The following is a 16,947-nucleotide window of genomic DNA, read 5'->3' as shown; positions in this document are numbered from 1 at the left end:
GAGTGATTACTTTGAGGGGGAGAGAGGAGGGTTTCGATGGGGAAGGGCACCCCAGGAATTTGTAAGGTGCTAGTAATATTCTATTTCTTGACCCAGGTGTTACTTATATGGGTGTTCTCACTCTCTCTCTCTCTTTTTTAATATGGGTGTTCTCTTGGTAACCACTCATTAAACTGTGCACTGTTACATAAACTGTCAACTGTTCTGTGATTTTCTGAAAGCAGGTTAGATTTCTTGATAAAAAGTGGAAAAAAAAGTATATGCTGAGGGAGATGGGAGATCCACCCTCAGAGATATAGGACAAGTAAAAAATATAAGTATTTTTTAAAACATTTTAAGTGCCTGGGATTCATATTGGATAAGTTGGGACATTCAAGGTTAATAAATTTTTATATCTGACAGAATGAAGTAGCATTAGTAGACAACATTAAGGACTTCCAGAAGGAATTTTTCAAGCCATCTAACATTCTCACCTTCTGAGTATTTCTTTTTTTTTTTTTTTTGGAAGATTTTTTTTAAAATTAATTAATTAATTAATTTTTCCTTATGGCTGTGTTAGGTCTTCGTTTCTGTGCGAGGGCTTTCTCCAGTTGTGGCAAGCGGGGGCCACTCTTCATCGCGGTGCACGGGCCTCTCACTATCGCGGCCTCTCTTGTTGTGGAGCACAGGCTCCAGACGCACAGGCTCAGTAATTGTGGCTCACAGGCCCAGCTGCTCCGCGTCATGTGGGATCTTCCCAGACCAGGGCTCGAACCCGTGTCCCCTGCATTGGCAGGCAGACTCTCAACCACTGCGCCACCAGGGAAGCCCCCTGAGTATTTCTTGAATTCAGAAGTTAAGAAACAATGACAGATGAATTTCGACCTGGCCTAATTTCAGTATTAATGTACAGCAACTGTGAAAAAGTGGAGGGGAATAACTTAAAACCTATATAGACAAACAAGTCTTATACTACTGAGAAAGGAATGCAACTCTAATTGTTCACTTGGGGATCAATTAGTTTGAGAAGAACAATTTATTGATAACATTGCATTTTTAGGTGGGAAGTGGGTCAAAATGGCCACCTCTTTTAGTCTGGGCCTCATGGAATTCTTTTGCCTATGGTTTCCTCAGATCAGGCCTGATTCTCTACTCAGCAGATAAAGAAACTTAATTTTGCCATTTAACCCAGAGAGTCATCAGGTCTGGGGGCCTGCTGACAATGGTTTCTGAGGCCACTGACCTTCCCTTAGCTTTTGGGCCCTCCTCTCCACTGCCTGTCCACTGGAGAAAGGCCGCCTGTGCAGCCCCCAGTCCCTCCCATCTTAAGACTCCATGTCACTCACAACCCTTCCAGTCAGTTGTCATGACAGCCCATTCACTCTTCAACAACATTGTTAAAAAAAATTTTTGTTGGAGTGTAGTTGATTTACAATGTTGTGTTAGTTTCAAGTGTACAGCAAAAAAATCAAGTTATACATATACATATATCCACTCTTTTTTAGATTCTTTTCCCATATAGGTCATTACAGAGTATTGAGTAGAGTTCGCTGTGCTATACAGTAGCTCCTTACTAATTATCTATTTTATACATAGTAGTGTGTATATATCAATCCCAATCTCCCAATTTATCCCTCCCCGCCGTTACCCCCTGGTAACCATAAGTTTGTTTTCTACATCTGTGACTCTATTTCTGTTTTGTAGATAGGTTCCTTTGTACCTTTTTTTTAGATTCCACATATAAGCCATATCATATGATATTTGTCTTTCTCTCTATGACTTACTTCACTCAGTATGACAGTCTCTAGGTCCATCCATGTCAACAGCATATTTTTATGGCACAAAAAGTGGGAAAAAAAAGGCCCAGCTCAAACCTCATCCTTTTATTGGTTGGCAAAATCTCCACAAACTCCAAAGGGAGTTTCATGGAGAATAGGAAAGCCTGACCAAAAGTACTTGGGTTTGGTCAGTTCCCCAAACAGGACAGGTATCCCAGGGATTATGATGGTTTTTTTTTTTAATTGAAATATAGTTGACATATAATATTATGTTAGTTTCAGGTATACTACATAGTGATTTGACATTTGCATATATTATGAATTGGGAGATTGTGTTCTTTTTTTTTTTTTAATTAATTTATTTATTTACATTTTATTTTTGGCTGTGTTGGGTCTTCATTTCTGTGCGAGGGCTTTCTCCAGTTGCGGCGAGCGGGGGCCACTCTTCATCGCGGTGCGCGGGCCTCTCACCGTCGCGGCCTCTCCCGTTGCGGAGCACAGGCTCCAGACGCGCAGGCTCAGTAGTTGTGGCTCACGGGCTTAGTCGCTCCGCGGCATGTGGGATCTTCCCAGACCAGGGCTCGAACCCGTGTCCCTTGCATTGGCAGGCAGATTCTTAACCACTGCGCCACCAGGGAAGCCCTGTGTTCTTTTATGGCATTATTCACTTGGCTTAGTTATTTGTTTCCCAAATACAGATTTTATGAAAGTCATTTTAAGTGTAAAAAAAAAAAAGCCTCCAAATTATACATTTGAGAAATGAGATAACAAAGGACTCAAAATGCTGTGCAAATGCGTGAGGTTCAGATTTAACGCTGGAGGCCTAGACACTTCCTCCTCACATACGTCTCACTTAGCGATTTTGTCACCCATTTTGACGGCATCAGGTGTCCTTACAGAAATGAGCATAAGTAGCCCTTAAGAGGGCACAGAAATGTGTTAAAGGAATGTGAGCTACTCCAGGGAGCGGGAAAAAGAGTGAAGGTGAGCCTTTCCCAACATGAGAAGAGCCACCTTCTGAGAAGCGGGGATTTAACCACGGACCAGAATTTCTTCTCTGGTGAGAACCCAGGCGCTCTTAGGTCACACGCCTTGAACTCCATCCCCCGGAGTGGGCCGAGTGGGCTCACAAAGCACGTCCCATGAACAACCCTCCTCTGATAGGCCACCAAGAAGAACCGAACTCAGAGAAAAGTTCTTTCAGTGAAGGAAAACTTTCTCCTAAGATGTTTGAACCATCATTAATGAATAGCATTCAAGCTCAAATACACCATCCTCACAGCAACTGTGGTAGTAGCTTTATGTGGTATTTTCTATGTTACAGCCAGGGTTCACTGTAACATAAGCACAGGCCTCATACCTTGCTGGCTTGAGAATTTCAAATCATACCTGCAAACTTTGTCAAACTGTAAAATTTTTTCTCTGTCATCTTCCTGTTTCACAGGTTTGCTCCATTTCCAGGTGTGGATTTGGGAGAAGCAAAAATCAGATCTGATGTCCCCTGAGCCCTAAATCATACCCTGTGTGGGCTTTAGTATCAGACTATTCCAGAAAACTTCACACGTTAGTGGACATGCCACATTGCACCAGGGAGATGCCATACATTCTGAAGAGCAATGAATGGTTCCATATGGCCTTGATTTCTTTAAGTACCACATCAATGTTTTATAGTAATTTGTATTTAATATTCCAATCACTAGGCATTTAAAATAGATTTTCTACCAAGTGGACATGGACACATGCTCACTTCACAAGTTTTGCCAAGATGAGAAGTGGAGTAGATGGACCACTTACCAAGCCCAATGCCATCTGCTGCAGGCCAGTCACTGGCAGCATTGCACTAAGTCTGCTTTCATGACTTTCTTTCCCTTAGAAGTGATTTGTTGGATATTACAATAGAATATTGAAAAAGTAGTCACAAACTGAGTTCTTATTGCTGACTTTCAAAAGCAGAGTTGAGTACTACTTTCCTTCGTCCGGCAAGCAATAACCTATGAAGTGTTCAGCCTGGATCCTGTGTCTTCAAGGGGCTTGTGTCTCAAAATCTAGTTGGGGAGAAAAAATTAAAAATAAGAAAGAAGTACTTTGATTTCAAATCCACTCAGCTTTTTAAACTTTTAACCTAAATTGCAATACTCAGGTTTTTTTTAGACTCTTTTTCCTTGTTTATATTTTCAAACTTCTCTTTTATTTCTTGAAATACATTAAGCACACTTATTTTCTGCATCTGCTTATTCCCAGTACCCCAAATCTTCATGTGTCTGACCCTACGTTTTGTTTCTCTCTGCTCTTACTTATGGGGGCTTGCTTTCATGTGTGCTTTGTGTTTTCTGGCTGTGAGCTTTTGTTCCTGCAACTTTATCTGCATCCTTAGCAGTGTAGGTTCAAGATATTCCTTCAGAGAGGTGTTGTGTTTGCTTCTGCCGGTTGTTTGGAGCACCCAAAACTTGAACTCATTAAGATTTTTAAATTCTGTGGCATCATGAATTTGGGTCACAATCTTACATGTAGACCACACCATAGTTATGAGCTCTCAAGGAAGATTTAGACATCTTTTCTAAATTCACCCAGCACCAGGATCAAGACAACCAAACTGTAGGGGGTCCTCTTCTGCATAGCAGATCAGTTTCACATTCATCTTCACTTTGGCTCTTTGGAGTCCCAGTTTTATGGCGAATTTCTTTTTATAATACATAAATTTTTAGTTTGTATGAAATTATTATTTTTTCCCAGCTTTACTGAGATATAATTGACATACAAGATTGTGTAAGTTTAAGGTATATATGATTTGATATACATATATATTGTAAAATGATTGCCACAATAAGGTTAATTAACATATACGTTACCTCACATAGTTACTTGTTTTTTGTATGTGGTGAGAATATTTAAGATCTACTCTCTTAGCAACTTTCACGTATACAACAGTATTGTTAACTATAGTCACCAAAACTTATTCATTTTATAACTAAAAGTTTATACCCTTTGACCAACGTCTTCCCATTTCCCCCATTCTCCAGTCTATGGCAACCACCAATCTACTTTCAGTTTCTGTGAGTTTGGCTTTTTTAGTTTACACTTGTAAATGAGATCATACAGCCTTTTTCTGTCTGACTTATTTCACTTAGCATAATACCCTCAAGGTACATCCATGTTTTCACAAATGGCAGGATTTCCTTTTTTATGGCTGAGGAATATTCCATTACATATATACACCACATCTTCTTTTCCCATGCATCTGTTGACGGATACTTAGGTTGTTTCCATGTCTTGGCTATTATGAATGGATGTGGGGTACAGATGTCTTTTTGAGATGATTTCATTTCTCTTGGATATATACCCAGAAGTGAGATTGCTGGATCATATGGTAATTCTGGTTTTAATTTTTTTGAGGAACTTCCATACTCTTTTCCATAGTGGTTGTATCAATTTACATTGGGACAGATTCTTATTTTGCTCATGATCTTGTGGAGGCGTGAGGCTTTATCTTCTGTCTCTCAGCCCCTGCACCTTGGCAATGTGAAAACTCATGATACTATTGTTTGACAGATTTTCTACGAGCTTGCTCACTTCCCAGGGGTCCCACTTTAACTTTGTTTTTGGTTTCCGTGGTTTTCTTGCCAGCTCAATGATTCATTTAAGAAAATATTTTAAAATCTTATCCAGCTTTAGTTTTCATCAAGAGGTTTGTTCTGGGTATCTACCCACCATGTTAAATTGAAGTACTATAAAAACAAGGTTAGAAATGTATAATCAATTGCTAAGCAGAGCTGAGGTGCAGGTTCTCAAGTGTTTGTTGCCTTCACTTTTTATTCAGAACCCATCTCTGTCCTCAGAATACCAGACAGTGGCTGAGAAGAGTAGAGATAATGGTGTGCTAGCAAACTGGCTCTCAGAAAGAAAAACAGAAGACTTGGTTATTAGCATTTGCCATTTCTGGGGGTTGAATATTTCCACAGCAGTCTACTTCAAGCTACCAGTTTGATTCACTAAACAAAGAGTTGGGAAGAGATGTACACAGTTGTTTCTCACACACTGGAATGAACCAGCTCTAGCAGAGGTAGAAGATGCAAGACAGGGTGGCTGAATCAAGTGCCTAGAGATCAGTCAGGACACATAAGTGAGGGAAGAGGGCCTGATGAGGAAGAGGGGAACTGGAGAGCATGTACCAGCTCATTGTTGCCCTGTGAGTATGGTGCCAGTGTTACCAGATCTGATTTTTCAAGGAGAGTTAGAAATCTAGCTTTTAGGTGATATCTCCTTTCTAAATGTTGGCAATTGACTCAGAAACTTTAAAAACATATGAGAGAGCCCAAAAACAACCTGAGGGGGGCAGGTTTGGCCAGATAACCACCAGCTATTGTCTGGTTGGGTTAGTGCTTGGGGTTATGCTTGCTTATCTAGTTCTATCCTCATTTCTCTAGGCCAAATGGCCCACATAAAGAACTGCTGTTGGAGAGGCAGTGCAGGGTTTGGGGAAGAGCACATGCCATGGATTCAGACAGACCTCAGTTCAAATCCTGGGCCTTCTGCTTACTATGTGATCTCAGGGAAAATCCTGTAAAATGAGGGGGATGGTCCCTGCTTGAGTAGGTTGTTCTAAAGATAAACTGAGATGTTACATGCAGGGAACCTACCCCCTGTGTGTAGTTAGTTAATGGCTCTGTCATCATTCTTAAGCAGAAGCCAGTTAGTCATAGCTGAGGGCAAACACTGGAGTGTGCAGAAGAAAGACCTCTAGCTCACTCTTCTCAACCTTCCCTGCCTTGGAATCACACGGCAAACATTTAAAAAAATATCAGTGCTAGATCCTGCTCTTAAAGATTCTAATTTGGTTGGTCCAAGAAGGAGCCTGGGCATCATTATTTTAAAAAGCGCCCCCTCCTCCTCAGATTCTAATCCTAAATGCTTTAGATTCATAATCTCATTTCACCCAACCCTTCCAACAATCCTAGATGGTATTCTTCTCATTTTATGAATGAGGAACTGAGGCTCAATGGTTAAATAACAGCCCAAGGTCATATAGCTGGTAGGTGAGGGGATCAGACTTAACCTCAGCGCTTGAATTCTTAAACTCCATGCCATTTAGCACTACTCTGCCTATTACATATGGTCTTTGTGAGGATTAAATTAAACACTGCCAATAAAACGCTTAGTTCAGGACCTGGAGCATATTAAGTGACAAAGGTTAGCTGTCATCATTACCATATAACACCGAAACAGAGAATACTTGCCACGTTCTCTTGTCTATGCAATTCCATCTCAGGTAAATCTTCACCCTTTTTTGGATCCTCCACCTTTTTTTCTCCCTGAAAAACACACATACTTGCCCTCCAGATGAACCACAGGACAGTCACTGTAATGACCTGGGGGAGGCTCTGCCAGGGTATGTCACATCTGAAGGGGGAAAAGGGAGGGGGAGAGGACAGGAGCTCCAGACTCTTGGAGAGGGTGGTGATGAAACCTGCCTGGGTTGATGCCCCAGAGGACAAGACAAAGCTCAAGCTCTTTGGTATATAGTGTTCAATAAATATGTTTTCCAGGGGAGTAGTTTGCTGAGGAGTGGGGAAGCAGAGGAAGGACTAATGAGGGTGTCAGACAAAGGATGGGGAGCAGCTATAGACCTGAATATTGGGGATCCTTCTTTCCTTTCAGCTGCGTCATATATTTGCTTGGAGGCTATATTGTGTTTGTGTTTCCTGTCTTCATTATTGAGATGGACATAGAAGCCAATCCAAGAGGGAAATGAGCACCTTGCTCACAGGCAGCGTGCTCAGTCCCTGGTGTTTGGGCTGGGTGAGAGGGAGTATCCAGCTGACCTAGGTGCAAGGAGGACTGTGCAAGGACCCAGGTGCTAGTGGTGACCCCTCAGAGGAGAGCCCTGGCATCTAACACCAATGCCACCACAATTAGATGTTTGAAATGGTGACTTTACTTAGCTTATTTTTTTTTAAATTTTATTTTATTTTATTTTTATACAGCAGGTTCTTATTAGTTATCTATTTTATACATATTAGTGTGTACATGTCAATCCCAGTCTCCCAGTTCATCCCACCACTTGCCCCCGCCCTGCTTTCCCCCCTTGGTGTCCATACATTTGTTCTCTACATCTGTGTCTCTATTTCTGCCTTGCAAACTGGTTCATCTATACCATTTTTCGAGATTGCACACATGTGTTAATATACGATATTTGTTTTTCTCTTTCCGACTTAATTCACTCTGTATGACAGTCTCTAGGTTCATCCACATCTCTACAAATGACCCAATATCGCTCCTTTTTATGGCTGGGTATATTCCATTGTATATCTGTACCATATCTTCTTTTTCCATTTGTCTGTCAATGGGCATTTAGGTTGCTTCCATGACCTGACTATTGTAAATAGTGCTGCAATGAACATTGGGTGCAGGTGTCTTTTTGAATTATGGTTTTCTCTGGGTATATGCCCAGTAGTGGTATTGCTGGGTCATATGGTAGTTCTATTTTTAGTTTTTTAAGGAACCTCCATACTGATCTCCATAGTGGCTGTAGCAATTTTCATTCCCACCAACAGTGCAAGATGGTTCCCTTTTCTCCACACCCTCTCCAGCATTTATTGTTTGTAGATTTTCTGATGATGCCCATTGTAACCAGTGTGAGGTGATACCTCATTGTAGTTTTGATTTGCATTTCTCTAATGATTAATGATGTTGGGCATTCTTCCATGTGTTTGTTGGCAATCTGTATATCTTCTTTGGAGAAATGTCTATTTAGATTTTCTGCCCATTTTTGGATTGGGTTGTTTGTTTTTTTGATACTGAGCTGCATGAGCTGCTTGTAAATCCTGGAGATTAATCCTTTGTCAGTTGCTTCATTGGCAAATATTTTCTCCCATTCTAAGGGTTCTCTTTTTGTCTTGTTTATGGTTTCCTTTGCTGTGCAAAATCTTTTGAGTTTCATTAGGTCCCATTTGTTTATTTTTGTTTTTATTTCCATTTCTCTAGGAGGTGGATCAAAAAGGATCTTGCTGTGATGTATGTCATAGAGCGTTCTGCCTATGTTTTCCTCTAAGAGTTTTATAGTGTCTGGCCTTACATTTAGGTCTTTAATCCATTTTTAGTTTATTTTTGTGTATGGTGTTAGGGAGTGTTCTAATTTCATTCTTTTACATGTAGCTGTCCAGTTTTCCCAGCACCACTTATTGAAGAGGCTGTCTTTTCTCCATTGTATATTCTTGCCTCCTTTATCAAATATAAAGTGACCATAGGTGCGTGGGTTTATCTCTGGGCTTCCTATCCTGTTCCATTGATCTATATTTCTGTTTTTGTGCCAGTACCATATTGTCTTGATTACTGTAGCTTTGTAGTATAGTCTGAAGTCCGGGAGCCTGATTCCTCCAGCTCCGTTTTTCTTTCTCAAGATTGCTTTGGCTATTCGGGGTCTTTTGTGTTTCCATACAAATTGTGAAATTTTTTGTTCTAGTTCTGTGAAAAATGCCATTGGTAGTTTGGTAGGGATTGCATTGAATCTGTAGATTGCTCTGGGTAGTATAGTCATTTTCACAATGTTGATTCTTCCAATCCAAGAACATGGTATATCTCTCCATCTGTTTGTATCATCTTTAATTTCTTTCATCAGTGTCTTATAGTTTTCTGCATACAGGTCTTCTGTCTCCTTAGGTAGGTTTATTCCTAGGTATTTTATTCTTTTCGTTGCAGTGGTAAATGGGAGTGTTTCCTTAATTTCTCTTTCAGATTTTTCATCATTAGTGTATAGGAATGCAAGAGATTTCTGTGCATTAATTTTGTATCCTGCTACTTTACCAAATTCACTGATTAGCTCTAGTAGTTTTCTGATGGCATCTTTAGGATTGTCTATGTATAGCATCATGTCATCTGCAAACAGTGACAGTTTTACATCTTCGTTTCTGATTTGAATTTCTTTTATTTCTTTTTCTTCTTTGATTGCTGTGGCTAAAACTTCCAAAACTATGTTGAATAATAGTGGTGAGAGTGGGCAACCTTGTCTTGTTCCTGATCTTAGTGGAAATGGTTTCAGTTTTCACCATTGAGACTGATGTTGGCTGTGGGTTTGACATATATGGCCTTTATTATGTTGAGATAAGTTCCCTCTTTGCCCACTTTCTTGAGGGTTTTTATCATAATTGGATGTTGAATTTTGTCGAAAGCTTTTTCTGCATCTATTGAGATGATCATATGGTTTTTCTCCTTCAATTTGTTAAGAATGGTTTATCACATTGATTGATTTGTGTATATTGAAGAATCCTTGCATTCCTGGGATAAACCCCACTTGATCATGGTGTATGATCCTTTTAATGTGCTGTTAGATTCTGTTTGCTAGTATTTTGTTGAGGATTTTTGCATCTATGTTCATCAGTGATATTGGCCTGTAGTTTTCTTTTTTTGTGACGTCTTTGTCTGGTTTTGGTATCAGGGTGATGGTGGCCTCATAGAATGAGTTTGGGAGTGTTCCTCCCTCTGCTATATTTTGGAAGAGTTTGAGAGGATAGGTGTTAGCTCTTCTCTAAATGTTTAATGGAATTTGCCTGTGAAGCCATCTGGTCCTGGGCTTTTGTTTGTTGGAAGATTTTTCATCACAGTTTCAATTTCAGTGCTTGTGATTGGTCTGCTTATATTTTCTATTACTTCCTGGTTCACTCTCAGAAGGTTGTGCTTTTCTAAGAATTTGTCCATTTCTTCCAGGTTGTCCATTTTATTGGCATATAGTTGCTTGTAGTAATCTCTCATGATCTTTTGCGTTTCTGCAGTGTCAGTTGTTACTTCTCCTTTTTCATTTCTAATTCTGTTGATTTGAGTCTTTTCCCTTTTATTCTTGTTGAGTCTGGCTAATGGTTTATCACTTTTGTTTATCTTCTCAAAGAACCAGCTTTTAGTTTTATTGATCTTTGCTACTGTTTCCTTCATTTCTTTTTCATTTATTTCTGATCTTTATGGTTTCTTTCCATCTGCTAACTTTGGGGTTTTTTTGTTCTTCTTTCTCTAATTGCTTTAGGTGTAAGGTTAGGGTGTTTATTTGAGATGTTTCTTGTTTCTTGAGGTAGGATGGTATTGCTATAAACTTCCCTCTTGGAACTGGTTTTGCTGCATCCCATAGGTTTTGGGTCATCGTGTTTTCATTGTCATTTGTTTCTAGGTATTTTTTGATTTCCTCTTTGATTTCTTCAGTGATCTCTTGGTTATTTAGTAGTGTATTGTTTAGCCTCCATGTGTGTGTATTTTTTACACTTTTTTTCCTGTAATTGATATCTAGTCTCATCACATGGTGGTTGGAAAAGATACTTGATACAATTTCATTGTTCTTAAATTTACCAAGGCTTGATTTATGACCCAAGATATGAGCTATCCTGGAGAATGTTCCATGAGCACTTGAGAAGAAAGTGTATTCTGTTGTTTTTGGATGGAATGTCCAATAAATATCAATTAAGTCCGTCTTGTTTAATGTATCATTTAAAGCTTGTGTTTCCTTATTTATTTTCATTTTGGATGATCTGTCCATTGGTGAAAGTGGGGTGTTAAAGTCCCCTACTATTATTGTGTTACTGTTGATTTCCCCTTTTATGGCTCTTAGTATTTGCCTTATGTATTGAAGTGCTCCTATGTTGCATGCATAAATATTTAGAATTGTTATATCTTCTTCTTGGATTGATCCCTTGATCATTATGTAGTGTCCTTCTTTGTCTCTTGTAACATTCTTTATTTTAAAGTCTATATTGTCTGATATGAGAATTGCTACTCCAGCTTTCTTTTGATTTCCATTAGCAGGGAATATCTTTTTCCATCCCCTCACTTTCAGTCTGTATGTGTCCCTAGGTCTGAAGTGGGTCTCTTGTAGACAGCATATGTACGGGTCTTATTTTTGTATCCATTCAGCCAGTCTATGTCTTTTGGTGGGAGCATTTAATCCATTTACATTTAAGGTAATTATGGATATGTATGTTCCTATTACCATTTTCTTAATTGTTTTGGGTTTGTTTTTGTAGGTCCTTTCCTTCTCTTGTGTTTCCTGCCTAGAGAAGTTCCTTTAGCATTTGTTGTAGAGCTGGTTTGGTGGTACTGAATTCTCTTAGCTTTTGCTTGCCTGTAAAGGTTTAATTTCTCCGTCGAATCTGAATGAGATCCTTGCTGGGTAGAGTAATCTTGATTGTAGGTTTTTCCCTTTCATCACTTTAAATATATCCTGCCACACCCTTTTGGCTTGCAGAGTTTCTGCTGAGAAATCAGCTGTTAACCTCATGCGGATTCCCTTGTTTATTATTTGTTGCTTTTCCCTTGCTGCTTTTAATATGTTTTCTTTGTATTTAATTTTTGATAGTTTGATTAGTATGTGTCTTGGTGTGTTTCTCCTTGGATTTATCCTGCCTGGGACTCTCTGCACTTCCTCGACTTTACTATTTCCTTTCCCATATTAGGGAAGTTTTCAACTATAATCTCTTCAAATATTTTCTCAGTCGCTTTTTTCTCTTCTTCTTCTGGGACCCCTATAATTCGAATGTTGGTGCGTTTAATGTTGTCCCAGAGGTCTCTGAGACTGTTCTTGATTCTTTTCATTCTTTTTTCTTTATTCTGCTCTGCAGTAGTTATTTCCACTATTTTATCTTCCAGGTCACTTCTCCGTTCTTCTGCCTCAGTTATTCTGCTATTGATTCCTTCTAGAGAATTTTTAATTTCATTTATTGTGTTGTTCATCATTGTTTGTTTGCTCTTTTGTTCTTCTAAGTCCTTGTTAAATGTTTCTTGTATTTTTGCCATTCTATTTCCAAGATTTTGGATCATCTTTATTGTCATTACTCTGAATTCTTTTTCAGGTAGACTGCCTATTTCCTCTTCATTTGTTTGGCCTGGTGGGTTTTTACTTTGCTCCTAAATCTGCTGTGTATTTCTCTGTCTTCTCATCTTGCTTAACTTACTGCATTTGCGGTCTCCTTTTCGCAGGCTGCAGTTTCATAGTTCCTGTTGTTTTAGGTGTCTGCCCCCAGTGGGTAAGGTTGGTTCAGTGGGTTATGTAGGCTTCCTGGTGGAGGGGACTGGTGCCTGTGTTTTGGTGGATGAGGCTGGATCTTGTCTTTCTGGTGGGCAGGGCTGCATCTGGTGGTGTGTTTTGGGGTGTCTGTGAACTTAGTATGATTTTAGGCAGCCTCTCTGCTAATGGGTGACATTGTGTTCCTGTCTTGCTAGTTGTTTGACATGGGGTGTCCAGCACTGGAGCTTGCTGGTCGTTGAGTGGAGCTGGTTCTTAGCATTGAGACAGAGGTCTCTGGGAGAGCTCTCGCCAATTGATATTACGTGGCTCTGGGAGGTCTCTGGTGGACCAATGTTCTGAACTCAGCTCTCCCACCTAAGAGGCTCAGGCGTGACACCCGGCCAGAGCACCAAGACCCTTTCAGCCACACAGCTCAGAAGAAACGGGAGAAAAAGAAAGAAAGAAAGAATAATATTATTAAAATTAAAAATTAAAAAATATATTATTAAAAATAAAAACATAAAAAAGTAATTAAAAACAAGAAAGAAAGAAGAGAGCAACCAAGTAAACAAATCCACCAATGATATCAAGTGCTAAAAACTATACTAAAAAATAAAGAATCATAATGAAAATAAAAAATAACCAACAGACAGAACCCTAGGACAAATGGTAAAAGCAAAGCTATACAGACAAAGTCACACAAAGAAGCATACACATACACACTCACAAAAAGAGAAAAAAGAGGGAAAAAATATATATATAAAGGAAGATAGCCACCAAATCAATAAACAAAGCTACCAATGATAATAAGCTCTAAATACTAAACTAGGATAAACATAAAACCAGAAACAAATTAGATGCAGAAAGCATACCCCAAGTCTACAGTTGCTCCCAAAGTCCACCACCTCAATTTTGGGATGATTCCTTGTCTATTCAGGTATTCCAAAGATGCAAGGTACATCAAGTTGATTGTGGAGGTTTAATCCACTGCTCCTGAGGCTGCTGGGAGAAACTTCCCTTTCTCTTCTTTGTTCACACAGCTCCTGGGGTTCAGCTTTGGATTTGGCCCTGCCTCTGCATGTAGGTCACCTGAGGGCATCTGTTCCCTGCCCAGACATGACGGGGTTAAAGTAGCAGCTGATTAGGGGGCTCTGGCTCACTTAAGCCGGAGGGAGGGAGGGGTACAGAATGCCGGGTGAGCCTGCGGCATGACATTGCAAGAGCCTGAGGTGTGCCGTGTGTTCTCTCTGGGAAGTTGTCCCTGGGTCATGGGACCCTGGCAGTGGCGGGCTGCACAGGCTCCTGGGAGGGGAGGTGTGGATAGTGACCTGTGCTTGCACACAGGATTCTTGGTGACTGCAGCAGAAGCCTTAGCGTTTCATGCCCGTCTGTGGGGTCTGCACTGATAGTCGTGGCTCGTGCCCATCTCTGGAGCTCGTTTAGGCGGTGCTCTGAATCCCCTCTCCTCATGCACCCTGAAACAATGGTCTCTTGCCTCTTAGGCAGTTCCAGACTTTTTCCTGGACTCCCTCCCGGCTAGCTGTGGTACACTACCCCCCTTCAGGCTGTCTTCACGCAGCCAACCCCAGTCCTTTCCCTGGGATCTGACCTCCAACGCCCGAGCCTCAGCTCCCAGCCCCCACCTGCCCTGACGGGTGAGCAGACCAGCCTCTCAGGCTGGTGAGTGCTGGTCGGCATCAATCCGCTGTGCGGGAATCTCTCCACTTTGCCTTCTGCACCCCTGTTGCTGTGCTCTCCTCTGTGGCTCCAAAGCTTCCCCCCTTCCCACGCACCATCTCCACCAGTGAAGGGGCTTCCTAGTTTGTGGAAACTTTTCCTCCTTCACAGCTCCCTCCCAGAGGTGCAGGTCCTGTCCCTCTTCTTTTGTCTCTGTTTTTTCTTTTTCTTTTGCCCTACCCAGGTATGAGGGGAGTTTCCTGCCTTTTGGGAAGTCTGAGGTCTTCTGCCAGCGTTCAGTAGGTGTTCTGTAGGAGTTGTTCCACATGTAGATGTATTTTTGATGTATTTGTGGGGAGGAAGGTGATCTCCACGTCTTACTCCTCCGCCATCTTGAAGGTCCCCCGAGTTAGATTGTATTCTATTTTCATTCTTTTACATGTAGCTGTCTAGTTTTCCAAGCACCACTTATTGAAGAGCCTGTCTTTTCTCCATTGTATATTCTTTCCTCCTTTGTTGTAAATTAGGTGCCAATATGTGTGTGGGTTTATCTTTGGGCATTCTATCCTGTACCATTGATCTATATTTCTGTTTTTGTGCCAGTATCATACTGTCTTGATTACTGTAGCTTTGTGGTATAGTTTGAGGTTGGGGAGCCTGATTCCTCCCACTCCATTTTTCCTTCTCAAGATTGCTTTGGCTATTCAGGGTCTTTTGTGTTTCCATATGAATTGTAAAATTTTTATTCTAATTCTGTGAAGAATGCCATTGGTAGTTTGATAGGGATTGCATTGAATCTGTAGATTTCTTTGGGTAGTATAGTCATTTTCACAATGTTGATTCTTCCAGTCCAAGAACATGGTATACTTCTCCATCTGTTTATGTCATCTTTGATTTCGTTCATCAGTGTTTTATAGTTTTCTGAGTACAAGTCTTTCACCTCCTTAGGCAGGTTTATTCCTAGGGATTTTATTCTTTTTGTTGCAATGGTAAATGGGAGTGTTTCCTTAATTTCTCTTTCAGACTTTTTGTTGTTGGTATATTGGAATGCCAGAGATTTCTGTGCATTAATTTTGTATCCTGCAACCTTACCATATTCATTGATTAGTTCTAGTAGTTTTCTGGTGGCATCTTTAGGATTTTCTATGTATAGTATCATGTCATCGGCAAACAGTGACAGTTTTACGTCTTTTCCAATTTGTATTCCCTTTATTTCTTTTTCTTCTCTGATTGCTGTGGCTAGGTCTTCCAAAACTATGTTGAAAAAGAGTGGCGAGAGTGGACATCCTTGTCTTGTTCCTGATCTTAGTGGAAATGCTTTCAGTTTTTCACCATTGAGTATGATGCTTGCTGTGGGTTTGTCATAGAGGGAATCTACCTCAACATAATAAAGGCCATATCTTCTCTTAACTTTACGATTTCTTTCCTTCTACTAACTTTGGGTTTTGTTTGTTCTTCTTTCTCTAGTTCCTTTAGGTGTAAGGTTAGATTGTTTATTTGAGATTTCTCTTGTTTCTTGAGGTAGGATTGCATTGCTACAAACTTCCCTCTTAGAACTGCTTTTGCTGCATCCCATAGGTTTTGGATCGTCGTGTTTTCATTGTCATTTGTCTCTAGGTATTTTTTGATTTCCTCTTTGATTTCTCCAGTGATCTCTTGGTTATTTAGTAACATACTGTTTAGCCTCCATGTGTTTGTGTTTTTTACATTTTTTTCCCTGTAATTTATTTCTAGTCTCATAGCATTGTGGTCAGAAAAGATGCTTGATATGATTTCAATTTTCTTTAATTTACAGAGGCTTGATTTGTGATCCAAAATGTGATCTATCCTGGAGAATGTTCCATGTGCACTTGAGAAGAAAGTGTAATCTGCTCTTTTTGGATTGAATGTCCTATAAATATCAATTAAATCTATCTGGTCTATTGTGTCATTTAAAGCTTGTGTTTCCTTATTAATTTTCTGTCTGGATGATCTGTCCATTGGTGTAAGTGAGGTGTTAAAGTCCCCCACTATTATTGTGTTACTGTCGATTTCCTCTTTTATAGCTGTTAGCAGTTGCGTTATGTATTGAGGTGCTCCTATGTTGGGTGCATATATATTTATAATTGTTATATCTTCTTCTTGGATTGATCCCTTGATCATTATGTAGTGTCCTTCCTTGTCTCTTGTAACATTCTTTATTTTAAAATCTATTTTATCTGGTATGAGTATTGCTGCTCAAGCTTTCTTTGATTTCCATATGCATGGAATATCGTTTTCCATCCCCTCATTTTCAGTCTGTATGTGTCCCTAGGTCTGAATTGGGTCTCTTGTAGACAGCATATATACGGGTCTTGTTTTTGTATCCATTCAGTGAGTCTGTGTCTTTTGGTTCGAGCATTTTATCCATTTACATTTAAGGTAATTATCAATATGTATGTTCTTATTACCATTTTCTTAATTTTGGGGGTTTGTTTTTGTAGGTCCTTTTCTTCTCTTGTGTTTCCCACTTAGAGAAGTTCCTTTAGCATTTGTTGTAGAGCTGGTTTGGTGGTG

Source organism: Balaenoptera musculus, chromosome 12 (genome assembly GCF_009873245.2).
Source record: "Balaenoptera musculus isolate JJ_BM4_2016_0621 chromosome 12, mBalMus1.pri.v3, whole genome shotgun sequence".
NCBI lineage: Eukaryota > Metazoa > Chordata > Mammalia > Artiodactyla > Balaenopteridae > Balaenoptera > Balaenoptera musculus.
This window is presented reverse-complemented; position numbering follows the sequence as displayed.